The sequence below is a fragment of the Podarcis raffonei genome, chromosome Z (genome assembly GCF_027172205.1).
Source record: "Podarcis raffonei isolate rPodRaf1 chromosome Z, rPodRaf1.pri, whole genome shotgun sequence".
NCBI classification, from domain to species: domain Eukaryota; kingdom Metazoa; phylum Chordata; class Lepidosauria; order Squamata; family Lacertidae; genus Podarcis; species Podarcis raffonei.
The window spans coordinates 1,859,843-1,874,804 of record NC_070621.1 but is presented as its reverse complement, the minus strand read 5'-3'; positions in this window follow the sequence as shown (position 1 = coordinate 1,874,804).

Here is a 14,962-nt window from a genome sequence, read left to right as displayed (position 1 = left end):
ACCGTAGAAGTCCCATCTGAATCTCCTCCCCCCTGACACCAGCTTAAGATTCTAGCCTTACTCCACCTCTTCCTCTGTTCCTTCTTTCTCTGGGTCCTTCTGCTAGTCGGAGTCTCAGCCCTCCTAGATTCTTCTGACGCTGATTCTGCCGACTCTTCTCCCCCCCTCCTTCGGGCTTTAGGACCTGGCTCCCAATCCGGGTTTTCTGCTGTCCCGCGCTCCTCCACATTTGAACTTGGCGCGCGCGCGCAGCCTCCCACTTTCCTTCTGACCGTTACACTTGTGTCACTGCTCCCCCTTTCGGGGAGGCTGGCTGGACCTGGCCTTCCCTCCGTTTCCCCACTCCCCGATGGAGGAGAAGCTGGTCCTGACTCACGTGACTCTTCCCCCCCACTGTGCTCTGGTGGGGGAACTGGCCCTACTCCTCCGCTACTCCTTTGGGACTCCCCTCTGGTTCCTTGTTTATGGATCGTCCCCCCTGGGACTCGCCTCGCCCTTACCATAGGCGCCCCCTCCTGGGAATCTTCTGATTCGCTGGAGAAGCTCATGGAATCTCTCAGTCCACTGTCATATTCCCCTACGCTCCCCTCTGATTCCTCTCCTCCGCTCTCTATTTGCTCTCTCCCCTGCTCTTCTGCTCCTGAGCCTCTGACAGTATGTATAAACTTGTTTGTAAACTTCTAGGATGTTTCATTGTGGTCTATTACATCTGGCTACTTTGGAATCGCATTGCAGGAAATACCTGATAATAGCATAGGTGCCTGTGTGGGTGTCTGGAGGCAGTTGGCAGGTGGATGGCAGTATACAAATTGAGGTTGAATCCCAACATGACAGGAGAGTGCTGTTTCTGCATGGGAGAAGTTATGGAATGTAGACTTGAAATTTACAGCGCTCCAATCGGAGAACAGCTTTTACCATGGACTTTGAAGACATTCGAACTCAGGGCGAAAGAAAAAACGTGCTAAGAGGAAGGCACTTTTGGCAAACCCTCACTGGGATCAACTTCTGCCAGGAAACCTATGACCCCATTGTGCCCACGTGGCCCCAGAATTGGCCTCCACTGTGTTCATGGAAGACAATCTTCCTCGAGTGATCGCCAAATAATGAGTTTGAAAGCAAAACTATAGGAAAATGATGTGCCTATGGGATTTAACTCCTAGTAAAATAGCTAAAATTTATAAATCAATAATAAATGTATGCAACTTTTACCATAGATGGTGGTCATGTAAGGTAAAAAAAACTTCTGGAAGATGAGTTGAAAATAATGTTACAGGTACCGGTAACTTTTCCAAAGAAACTAGGATCTTTTCTTTTAGGAATATTAGGTGCAGATACCGAAGGACCGGGGGGGGGGGGAGTTCATTTATACAACCACAGCTGCCCGGATGCTGCTAGCCCAGAGATGAAAGGTACGGTCCCAACCAAGGAAGAATGGCAGATAAAATTAATGGACTATGCAGAAATGGCAAAATTAACAGGCAGAATTAGAACAGGAAGAATCAACATTTAATAAAAAAAATGGGGCAAGTATATAATTTATTTGAAAAATTATTGTAAATATTAAATTCATTAGCAGGTTTGATTTAAAATGTAGTTAATTTGAACTAAGGAATACTTAAGGATTTATTAAAAATTGGAATTATAAAGATGGGGGGAATAACAACATAAGGATCCACAAAAGGTGGATATAACACTGATCCTAAAGGATCTACATTGGCTCCCAGGACGTTTCCAAGCATAATTCAAAGTGTTGGTGCTGACCTTTAAAGCCCTAAATGGCCTCAGTCCTGTATACCTGAAGGAGCGTCTCTACCCTTCATTGTTTAGCCCGGACACTGAGGTCGAGCTCCCAGCCCCCTCTGGCAGTTCCCTCACATGAGAAATATAGTTACAGGGAACCAGGCAGAGGGCCTTATTGGTAGTGGCACCTAGGTTGTGGAACACCCACCAGATGTCTCCTTCTCCTTCTTCTTCTTCTTCTTCTTCTTCTTCTTCTTCTTCTTCTTCTTCTTCTTCCACCCTGTGCTTTTCTGGCATCACATGGGCATGCTAGGGCAGTTCAAAACATCTCGTGACTACCAGGTTAGAAAACCTGCTTTACAGCAAATTAAGGGGAAAGGTTTTGTTGGATCTAAGCTGGGTCTTGGCCAAAGTATCAGATATACTGATCTGCAAAATTCAGTAACTGGGACGCGTGGGATCTGCTTTCCGATAAGTCTCAATTTTGATCTTGTCAGGATTTCTGGCACCTGAATATTTCAAGTTTTAACAGTTCCAAAGTTTTGAAAAGCTTTTACTCTGGCACGGTTGTAGGCTCTTCCATAAGCTGTAATGGATGGGCATTTCAGGAGAGTGCTGATAGACTATGCACACATGGTTGAATCAGTGGCATGTGCATTATCCACTTGTTAACTCCTAAAAGGGATCAATCACTCTTCAGCACTGCTTGCAATTTTATCAACTGCCAAGAACAAAGAATTACTCTGGGGAGTGTAGTTCTAGTACAGGCATAAGCAAACTCAGCCCTCCAGATGTTTTGGGACTACAATTCCCATTATCCCTGACCACTGGTCCTGTTAGCTAGGGATGATGGGAGTTGTAGACCAAAAACATCTGGCAGGCCGAGTTTGCCTATGCGTGTTCTAGTACCACCAACAGCATATATATTGTGCATTTAAGCCATATTCTAGATATCCTCAGATATTGATTGACTGGTTTACTGTTAGGTTGGAAGGTTTGTAAACTGTACTAAAGCTGTAATAAAAGTAGTTGGGTGCTGATGGATATAGAACAATAGAGTAGATCTCCCCACCCCACCCCCAAAACACAGAAAACACAGCCAGTTTAGGGTGCTTTGGGATGGTTCCTTATTGTGGGATAGCTACCACTTATACATGCAAAGCATGCAATGTCTTGGGCCACTTTTTATCTGAGGGGGAAGCTGTTAAAATTCTATAACTCTTCCTTTCCTCCTGACAGCAGCTTACCCCTTTTATGTTTCTGAGGCATTGCCGGCCCTACCATTAGGCAGAGTGAGGTTTGTGCCTCAGGCAGCAGATGCTGGGGAGTGCTGGTGAGGTATTGGGGGACAGAGCTATGTGAGTCATACAGCCTGCACGGCACTCACTAAACCAGCCTGTTGCCCCATCACCAGTACTGAAATAAGATTCAACTGGCAGGCCTTTCCCTACACGGACTGTGGTGGTGTGTGCGCCGTATTATTCACTTTGCACAGCAAAATGCCCCAGCCCTGGGTATGAGTGTTTCTTCTTGGAGTCCTTGCACATCACATATGTCATATGTCACTGTAATGGGGTTATTGATGCCAGAGTGTTCCTTGCCCTGTCCTTGAGTCTCTTTGTGCATGAAAAACTTCCTGGTGTTTCCATGACCACCTAAAGATTGGAGCAGAAGAAGCTTTGCAAAACACTGGGAATCACAATGAAGAAGACATGCTTTTAGAACGCTAAGTATCACTCTGTGATTTAACTGTGGTCTTGAGAGATGGTGGCTCTCTGAAAACTGGTTTTGCCGAATACAGGGCACGGATTATTAATGCACATTTCAGACATTTCTTCTGGCCATCGATTTCTGGCAAACATGGTTTAACATTTTAACTGTTCGATTGCAGAGCCAGGCTTTTGACAAATGATCTCCAAACGAAGGGCTCATCTTGCAAAACTTAACATCTGTGGGGTAAACATATTGCTTCAGCTTGTTCATCAGGGTGAGCAGTGAAATATGTTTTATTGTACTACTTAATTGTTCCCAACCCATCATGATTTGGATCAGATAGAACAGGTTAGAAAAAACTAAAATAAATGTAAATGGAATCCAAGGTAGATTCCATCTGGGGCATATGCTGTGGATTAGTTCAGCTTTGTTCACTCAGTTTTTATCCCAGTAAAGTCCTGATTTATTTCAATGATGCAGGTGATGGGAATATTTTGGAACTTGGTAAAGAAGGCACTTGATGAGGCAGGAGAGATACTTGGTGGGTGTGGAAAGCTTGATGCTGATGATAGACAGTTAAGCCCAAACATTTTGCTGTCTGAGGCAGAGCAGCACATGGGCCTTCACCTCCCAAAATAGAGGAAGTCCTCTGGCTTGCTCCTCGGTTTAAACTGTCCCGGCCACCCCCCCCCCAGCCAGCGGATTGGCTGGCCAGGCTCTGACGTGGCAGGGATACCCCAGGCAATGGGGGACAAAGTCCCCTGCCCCCAGTGGGGAGTGGGTGGCCATGCGGTCCACCACAACTCCTCCTCACCGTGAAGTGGAGCGGATCTCCCAAAACAGTTAAGGCACATCGTTCAAAACACTGATCCATGTTATCCATAAGTACCATTCCCTCTTTCTGACACTAAAATTGCAAAAATGAATTCAATAACGTGATTTGCTGTCCCAAACAACCTGCCTCATTCTGCCTAATGGTTGAACTAGCTGGCATAGAAATTGTTTGTTAAGTTTATTGGCTGCTTTTTCTTGCTAGTGGCAACTCAAAGCAACCTACAATCAAAAAACCAAAAACCACATACATTAAAACAAAACAAAACAAAACAACCCATTTAAACAAAAATACTTAAAAATACCCCACAGATAGGTCACAGATAGCTAGAGGCCAAAGTGCTTTTGCCTGTGACCTGAAAATATGTAATGATGGCACCAGGCAAGACTCCCTGGCGGGAGTATTCCACGAATGGGGAGCCACCACAGAAAAGACTGGTTCCTGTGCTGCCGTCCTCTGGACCTCTGGTGGAGGAACATGAAGAAAGAGATTCAGAAGGTGATCTCAGGGTCTGAGTTGTTCATATGGAAAGAGGCAGTCCTGGAGGTGTGGTCCTGAGCCAATTAAGGCTTTATAGGTGGTCGTTCCCCCCTGCCCAGTGTTTTTGTGTTTTTTAAAGAAAATTTTATTGATTATTTTCCATAACAAATTATTTCAGCAATTGTATTTTTCCCCATTTTCCCCCTCCCACCCCTGCATACCCCCTCCCTCCCCCCTACAACTTCCCTCAGTTCCTCTCTCTGATTTATCAACACATATTGTTCTCTGCATATTATAAAAATGTAAAGATCTCTAAATTATCCATCTATTATGTTAACAAATAAATTTGTGTATGTTTATTCAAAACCTGCCAAGGAGTCCAATTCATTTTGTTGTTTCTTTAAGTACTTTGTAGAGGGTTCCCATTCTTCTTTAAAGTCACAGTTGTCCTTGTCACGTAATTTATGCAAAAATTTTGCCAGTTCCACATAGTCCATCAATTTTTTTTGCCACTGTTCTTTCATCCGTCCTCCCCCCCCCCCCCCGTGTTAAAGGTGTGGCACTTACTGCAACAACTTCATGGCACCAGCACCTATTTCTAGGAAACAAGCCCTGGTTAAAGAAGTTCCCATTTGGCTAGCCTGCCTCTGTTGCTAGGGGACATGAGTGGGGCTAGCGCTCCTGCTCAGTCCTGTTTCCTGGTGGGGCACCTAGTTGGCCACCGTGAGAACAAGATGCTGGGCTAGATGGGCCTCTGGCCTGATCCTGCAGCAAGGCTTTCCTCATGCTCTTCAGTCTGGTAGCGACTGCAGTCTGTGTTTTATGCCACAAGGTGGAGTGTGACAACCGCATCTCTTCAGTGCAGTTGGAAAATGGTATAGATTCCTGGAGTTTATCCAGCGCAGAGCTTCGTGACTGGTGTGCTAGGCTTTCCTGAGGTCATCCGTAAAATAGTGCCCCCCCCCGCCTGGGAAGAAGGGGTGAGTGAGGGTGGGGGTGGGGGGAATAATGATACACATCACTTTTCTGTCTGTGCGCCTTGTGCTGAGGATTCAACATTCATATGTATTCATGTATGTTGTGGTTGTGCTTCCAGGTCTGTGTCCCAGAGCTCAGCAAGAGGCAGAGCTTGCAGGGGTGTGGAGCTGTTTTGCAAATCTTGGGTGGTGTTGGTGAGGGACCCTTCAGAGCCAGCACGGTGAAATTAACAGGATCGTGTGTGGTGGTGGATAATTGAACACTCACTGGGTGGAGATCTGTGTGGATCTGCATGTGCAGAAGCTGTGTTTCTCTGCACACAGGCAAAGCGAGAGGTTTGAGGGCAGCTGATGTACTGCTTTGGGTGAAGAGGAAAGAGAGCAAATCCCTAAATCAGGGGTAGGGGCCGATTTTTCAGTTTGGGGGCCAAATTCCCTCATGGGCAACGTTCTGTAGACCACATGAGAGTGTTGGGTGAGAGGCAAAAGTGGGCAGAGGAATGGATGTGACTTTCTAGCGCCCAGCCACATTCCAGGCATGCAGTTAGAGGGGGTTTTTCATCCAGGCAGAGCACTGCCATACAGTTGGGAAGGGGTGAGCCCTTCAAAGTCCCGTAGGACCTGCACATTGCACAATTTTTGCATTTTTGTCGGGGGGGGGAAAGGAAATTGCTTTTCCTCTGTGTGTGCTTTGTGTTAGAAAGATATACATTGCAGAAACTGGTCTGGGATTTTATAAGATGGTGGGGCTCTTCAAATATTTAATATTCTCCTTTGATGCCTCAGTGAGAGCTTAATTTACTTGTGGGTGATCATCCAGTGTTTTGATGGAATTTCTTCGTGGTGTATTTATAATTACATTTGTCATTGTTCTTATCGTTGTAAACTACTTTGGCAATTAAGCGGTACATAGGCTTCAGGCACCTGACGCGTTGGCAGTACCACTCTGTCTTACAAAAGATGTCTGCAGACATGACATGAAGGCTGGTGTTATAAGAACCAGAGTATATTGAGAAGCAAAGCAGCTAGTAAGTCTGATATTTATTGCAATAGAAAAGTACTGTTGCGACAGGGTTCCCACTCCCCACACACAGGAGAGAGGAGAGAACCCCAAAGAATGGTGCACAAGCCCTTATATAGACTTTTGAAATTTCCCATCCTGTAGCTCAAGACTGCCCCCCAAAACATCATACATACATCACAGAAGGAGGTGGTCTACAGCAGAAATACATGACAGGAGGCAGTCTACAGCAGAAATCTTGTCTGACAATGATCGCTGATTGCATTACCTGGGCAGCCTGGCCATTCTTTTGTGATGGTTAATACTTTGGTTCCTGAATCCTTCACAGGCTTATCCTATTCAGACACAAATACAGTACACCTTTAAGACAGGATTTGTAAGCGAAAAGACAATGGGAAGGCTTTCCCTATTTGCCTCCTTTACTGCAGAGGAATATTTGAGGTCACTGGGAGAGTCAAAATGGCTTCAGGATTGCTCTCCTGTACTATTTCAGACGTGCTTTATATAGTTATGTATGTATTTGCCATGTACATTTATGAACATGAATATTTGCAATTATCCAATACTTCCAAGAATTATATCACATTGCAGGAGTCATTCAAAGCCTGCCAAAGATTTTACATGTTTGCAGTGATCTTTTAAATATTGTCTGTATTTATCCCATTCTCTGTTAAATTTTTGATCTTCTTGATTCCTAACTTTCCCTGTCAATCTTGCCATCTCAGTGTACTCAAATAATTTCGTCTGCCATTCCATTTTTGTTGGTATGTCCTTTCCAACATTGGGCTAACAGCATTCTCACAGCTGTGGTTGCATACATAAATAATCTCCTTAAATCTTTCGGTATCTCTACACCTATAATCCTCAGGAAAAAGGCTTCTGGTTTCTTTGCAAAGGTTAAACTATTTTTAGCTCATTGTAGATCATTTCCCAAAATTCCTTTATCCTTTTGCAATTCCACCACATATGATACATAGTTCCTTTCATTTCTTTACATTTCCAACACAGGTTAGAGCTGGTTCATTTACATTTTCTCTAGCTTAGAGGGTGTCAAACACCAGTGATAGAGCATCTTCATGTAGTTTTCTTTTAAAGTGTAACATGCCGTGAAATTTGTCCTCTCTCCAGAGTTTTTCCCAGGCTGACCTTTGAATGTTATATCCAAAATCTCTAGCCCATTGAATCATCACTGATTTTACTTCTTCATCTTTAACCGGCCAATCCGGCAAGATCCTATACATTTTAGAAAGTAGTTTCCCCATTATATTACCGTACATCCTTCTCAAATCTCGATAAATCAATGGCAAAGCCTTTTTTAAAAATCTGCTTTGCAGATATAATTCAACCGGTGATATTGTAGCCAGTCAGTTAAACAGTTTCTTACTTCCTCAATTTTTCCCCAATTTCATCTGGTTTTCCTCTTCCTTAAGTAGTTCTTTATAAGTTGCCCAGTCATTTCTCGTTCATTTTCTTTACTGAGATCGCCTCTAGGGGTCATAGCCACCAGGGCGTTTTTTGTTCTAGCATATCATTATATTTATTCCATACTGTGTATAATGATCTTCTTATCACATGGTTCAGGAACCCTCTGTGTACTTTGACTTTTTCGTACTATAAGTACGTATGCCAACCAAATCTGTTGTCGAAACCATCTAAATCTAACATATCTGTGTTTTGTAAAAGTTTCCATTCTCTGATCCAGCAGAGGCAGGATGCCTCGTAATATAGCTTTAGATCTGGCAGGGAGAAGCCACCCCCGTCTTCAATTTCTGTTCGTAACTTATATTTAATTCTAGGTCATCCCCCCCCCCGCCAAATGAACTTTGAAATACCTCTGCCAATCCTTGAAGGGTCCTGCCCCGCTGATCACAGGGACTGGCTGAAACAAAAACAACATCCTCGGCAGCACGCTCATTTTTATCCTCCCCCAAAATGATAGGTTCATTCTGCCCCAGATCTCCAGATTTCATTTTATTTCTTTCCATGCCATTAAGTAAAGGTAAAGGGACCCGTGACCATTAGGTCCAGTCGTGACCGACTCTGGGGTTGCGGCGCTCATCTCGCTTTACTGGCCGAGGGAGCCAGCGTACAGCTTCCAGGTCATGTGGCTAGCATGACTAAGCAGCTTCTGGCGAACCAGAGCAGCGCACGGAAACACCGTTTACCTTCCCACCGGAGCGGTACCTATTTATCTACTTGCACTGGAATGCTTTTGAACTGCTAGGTTGGCAGGAGCAGGGACTGAGCAACGGGAGCTCACTGCCGTTAAGTAGTTGGCTTTAAATAAGTTAATATTTTTTTGTCGTATTCCATACTTCTATATATTTGACTTCTTTTTTTACTTATAGTCATACCAGTAACTTTTTGTAGCTCATTTTTATCTTGTTCTACCCTGTGTTTCACCAACAACTTTGTTTTATTTTTGTTGAGTTTGAAACCTGACCAAAATCTGTGAACCTTTCGAAAACTATTGGCAGACTTTCCTTCGGATTTTCTGTTGTTATTATAAGATCACCCACAAATGCTTTTAATTTATTTCCTACCCTTATGCCCTTTATAACTTCCTCCACTCTTATTTTCCTTCTCAGGGTTTCCAAGACCAGTATAAATAGTAATGGGGACAAAGCAAAGCTAACTTTCAGCCCCCCCATTCCCCCCCTTCTTATTTATCATTATCATTACACAATACAGTACAGAAGTGTTCGCAATTTAATTTACTGTGTAGGATTTCAAAAAATAGCTGAAAGCACCGTTGCAAAAACATAAAGGAACATTCCTCCATTTTTCCATACATATATTTGGCTGCTTTAAATATTATCTCAAAATAATTTTATCATCGTTAACCACAGACCTCATCTTCTCCATCCTATATATCCAATTCCTTGTAGCAATTATTTTTGAAGCTGCTACCAAGACAACCAACACCTCCATGTAATTTTTTGGAACGGTGTCTTTCAGTAATCCTACAAGTACTATCTGGGGAGCATAAGGTAAATGAGTCTTATCGCTCCCATTATGGTGCTGAGGCGTGTGTTCCGTGCCTCCCACACTTATTGTCAACATTGAAGCCTTTCCAGCAGTTGAAGTTCAGCCACACATTTCCATGCTCCTGTACCCTGGAAGGAAAGCTCAGAGCAACCTATAAGCCTCCTTCAATGACTGATACATGGGGAGGCGACGTGCATCCTCTTGCCTCTAATTTTAGTCCTGCATTAAGGAGCGGCTTAGTTTGCTTTGATGCGGAGGTGGCACAAACGATGACCGGACCAGAGGGGCTTTAGTGAGGATGACTCAGGGCTGGCGGCTTATGCTGCAAAACCCTCTGAGCGTGGCCAAGGCTGGCCAATTTGGGGCCTTAACGTCTTATATTAAGGTCCCTTAATTGGACTAAGCCAGTTAATTCACCATATGGGGTTTGTGTGCTCCGCTGACTGACTGGTGAGCTTGCTGGCAATGCTCCCACCCTTCCCATTACCATCCCAAATACTGGAAAGTCAGCTGAGAGTTGGGCAGAAGGATTAAAGAGGGTTTGATTGTTACAGTTTAATAAAGGGAGCAGATGGTCTGACCTGCACAGGGCTAATGAGCTTCAGGCCAAGGGAAGCTTCGAACTGGCCAGCCATCCCAGAAGACCCACTCATCTTGAAGGGGGCATGGCAGTTCCCAGCCCAATTGCAGTCCTGACAGCGGCCCCCAAGCAGTGCAGCGTTTATATGCGGAGTTTCATGTCTGCAAACAAACCACCGCAACATGACTCTCCTTCATTCTTACCTGTGCTTTGACTGTTTTGTATATCTGAGCCTCCCTCCCCACTGAACTTTCATATGGAAAAGTAGAGGGCAGCAGCTAGTCACCCTCTGGGGCTTTCGGCATTTGCTGAATCCACGAAGCAGTGGATCAGGGCTGACCCACCTGTGGGGCAGACTGAGGCAGCTGCCTTGGGCCGCAGAATCCAGGGGGAAGCTCCACCACAAGCGCCATGCCCTGGCTGCCTCCACCAACTGGGAAATGAGGAAAAGAGGCTGCAACCTCTCACAAGAGCCCCATAGTTTCTCGCCGGAAGCCATCACTGCCACTGCTTCTGCTTGCTTCTCCCGTGTCATTGCAGGCACCCAAGCCTTCTGCTGCCATCACCACCACTGGAGAAGTGGCTTCAGCTTCTGGGTTCTCCTTCTCACTTCTCTGGATTCTGGTGAGATTTTGTAGGGCTTTCACTAGAGCTTGCCAGAGCTCAGATGGTGCAGCCCAAGCCACACAACCTAAGAAAGTGAGGCTGAATTCAGCGGGGGAACACAGCCGCCTTTATTTTTCGCCTCGGGGGGGCAAGTGGGACTTGTTGTGCCACCCCTCATCAAGACAGCCCTTTCATTGTAGAGTCTAGTGTTCAAAATGCTTATTATGGTGCATTTTGACAATTGCTCTGCCATTCATACATTGCCACATTAGCAGGTGCATAAATGAGTGTATTTTCAAGTATCTGTATGTACCATATAGAGTTCAGCTGGGATCAAATGCTCTGGAGAGGAAATTGCTGTGTGGAAAGCTTTGTCACCAAGGGGGTTCTGCCTTGATCCCTTTTGACCCAATTTTGCAGATATGTGCCAGTAATAACAGAGAGCGAGTGGAAAGTTGATATGCCTTCATCTATGCATTCTGGGACGCGGGTGGCGTTGTGGGTTAAACCACAGAGCCTAGAACTTGCCAATCAGAAGGTCGGTGGTTCAAATCCCCATGACGGGGTGAGCTCCCATTGCTCGGTCCCTGCTCCTGCCAACCTAGCAGTTCGAAAGCACGTCAAAGTTCAAGTAGATAAATAGGTACCGCTCCGGCGGGAAGGTAAACGGCATTTCCGTGCGCTGCTCTGGTTCGCCAGAAGCGGCTTAGTCATGCTGGCCACATGACCCGGAAGCTGTATGCCAGCTCCCTCAGCCAGTAAAGCGAGATGAGCGCCACCACCCCAGGGTCGGCCGCGACTGGACCTAATGGTCAGGGGTCCCTTTACCTTTACCTATGCATTCAAACTATGAGTTTCTGGTGCATGAGTGGGAAACCTTTTTCTGCCCAAGGACCTCATGCTCACTTGCGCAGCTTCCAGGGGCCACATGCCAGTAGTGGTTGGGGCCAGAAGCATACGTGGGCAAGGCAATTCCTTGTAGCCACTCAGACGTTGAATTTTTGGCACACCCACACCTCTCCACCTTGCATACAGAGCTAATATTCAGTTGTAGGATGCTTTCCAGCCAGCCAAAGGCACTTGCAGAGCCAGTGGTGGCAGTGACCCACAGAGAGGGCTAAAGCCTGGTAAAAATCCCAAGGAGCAGACAGAGGGGCCTGGAGGACTCTACTTAGCCCCTTGGCAAGAGGCTGTCCATCTCTGTTCTAGGGTCATGGCACTTGCAGGTGGGTGCCTAAAACAGCGAGGAACGAATGTTCTGCTTCAGGTTTAAGGCTCCACTGCCTGGGAATCCCCCCAGGAAGCCAGACTAAAAGGGTCCCAGTGTTTCTCTACGAGGAAATTTTGGAGTCACTCTTGGAGGAAACTGATTTTCTAGATCCAAGCACACCACTTCTAGGGGGCTGAGGTTTCTTCGGCCCCCTCAGTATTTGTTGGAAGGGGGCCAGGAGGAGGAGGCCAAGCATGGAGCCCAGTGCAGCACAGCTTCAATGGCTGGCTCCTCCAGAGACCTTGGCCTCCTTCAGATGATGCGACGTCACACACACGTTGCATGATGTGCATGATGTCACATGTGTGCAACATGTTCTGGGCCCCCTCAATCTTAGGGGCAACTTGGTTCCTCTGTCTATCAGCCTTTCTTCACCTGTGGGTCCCCAGATGTTGTTGAACTACAACTCCCATTTCCCCTAGCTAGCAAGGCCAGAGCTCAGGGATGATGGGAGTTGTAGTCCAACAACATCTGGGGACCCACAGGTGGAGAACCACTGGTCTAGATCATTTTCAATCAGGGTTTAGGCCCAGTTTTGGCTCCAAAGCTGCTTCAGTTTTTGATTACCTCTGGCAGGAGAGAGACGGGGAAAATATGACCTTGTTAATTCTCCTCAGCCTCTCAGTGGCTTTTGGTACCATCAACCACAGCATCTGTCAAAAGCTGTCCAAGTTGGGGTGGGTGACATTGCTTTTTGGTGGTTCTGGTCCTACTTGAGGGCCATTTCCGGAGGGTGATGTTTAGGGAGTGCTCTTTGGCCCTTTGTAGCCTTCAATGTGGGGTTCCTCAGAGTTCGATTTTATCCACTATGCACTTCAACATCTACATGAAACTTCTGAGTTGTGTCATTCAGAGTTTTGGAGTATGTTGCCAGCAGTATAATGATGCCACACAGTTCTCCTTTACACCTGCAGGTGAGGCAGTAGAAGTGCTGGACCAACAAACTGAAGCTGAATCCAGATAAGATCAACTCTATGCCGCTGCAAATAAAACGTTTTAACTGTGTTATAAAGTGCAATATAAAAATGTGACACTAGATGGCGACAGTGAGCTGTGCAAAATTCAATGTCTTTTTCAAAACATTTTTATATGTGTGTAGATTCCACCATTGTTAGTAGGCGGTTCCCTAGATGATGGATGGAGAGTTGCCTGGTCTTGGTGGGGTTACACTCCCTCTGAAGGAGCAGGTATACAGCTTGGGATCCTTTTGGATCCATTGCTGTCACTTGAGTTACAGGTGGCCTCAGTGGCCAGCTGCACCCTTATCTGGACATGGATAACCTAACATCTGTTTACTATTGTAATGGTTATATGGGGTTGCTCGTGCGTAAGTTGCCGCCACTCCTGGCGAGGTTGCCTGGTTAAACCTTTTCCTGGCTGGACAGCCCTTCACTTCGTGGCTGTTTCAGTTGCTAGCAGAATCCGTCAGTGGGCGTTTATTGAACTTCTTCCAGCAAAGAAGTTCTTTGACGCCAAGTCTACACCTACTTTCCCTGCGCGGAAGTCTTCTGCGCAGGGTGGGTGTGGGTAGCGGAGGACCTGTGCTCTCCCCGCTGGTCTCCGGCGAAGAGTCCTGGAGCCCCCTCTCCGATTCCCCCATCCGCCCCCCTTTATCCCTGGTGTTACGCTGATTTCCTTCCCCAGCTGATGAGTCCCCTCTCTCCCTGCTGGGCCCTTCTCCGGCATCGCTTCGGAGCCTTGCCTCCACTCCCGGCTCCGATGTCAGTTCCCTGACATCCACCTCCCCCCCAGGACCCCCTCCACCCCCGGCCCGACCTTTTGACTCAACTTCGTCCCTTTCCTCGGCCGACGATGCGGGGAATCCCCGAAGGAGCTGTCGCCATCCTCTGAGGATTCAAACTCCGCTTCCCACCCGCTCCGATCTCTTCCTGCGGGGTGGCCCTCCCATTCCGATTCCTCTTCCTCTGACACCTCTCCTCCCTCCTCTTCGGAGGCAGGAAAACCCACGAAATCCTCTTCATTGTCTGTGGTTCCAAATTGCTCCTCCCAGAATCTCGCTAGTGGTTTAGGTTTATCTGGGAACAGGCTGTGGAACTCCTCCATAAGATACCCATCATTGATAGCCTCCGTGGGAACCCACGTGTTTTCTGACTCGGGTTCTCCCTCCCAAGCTACCAAGTACTCCACCTGGCGCCCTCGCCATCTTGAATCGAGTATTTCCGTGGCTTGGTTGTGGTGTTCCCTCTCCTCTACCTGCGGGTGTGTGGTGACTTCTCCCTCTCGCCCCGGGAATTCCCGCCCCTCCCTGTATGGTGAGAGTAGGGACCTATGGAACACCGGGTGTATTTTCATGCTGTCCGGCAACTTGAGCTTGAATGCCACGGGGTTCACCTGCTGTGTTACCTCAAAAGGTCCCAGCCGCCTTGGCCGCAACTTCTTGCACCCTCCCTTAAAAGGTAACCCTTGGGTTGACAACCACACCCGGTCTCCCACCCGTATGGCCTCCCCTTCCCGACGGTGCTTGTCTGCCTGCCTCTTGTAAATTTCCTTGGCCCGTTCCAAGTTCATCTTAAGTTGCTGGTGCAAGGCCTCCATTTCTTCCACAAACTGCTCTGCCGCAGGTACGCTCCACCCTTCCTCCCCCCTCCCCGGGAAGGCCCTGGGGTGACACCCATAATTGGCCATGAACGGGCTCATTCCCGTGGACACATGTACGCAAATTCAGCCAGCGCTAGTTTCTCTACCCAATCGTTCTGTCTCTCGCTGACATAGCAGCGTAGGTATTGCTGGAGTA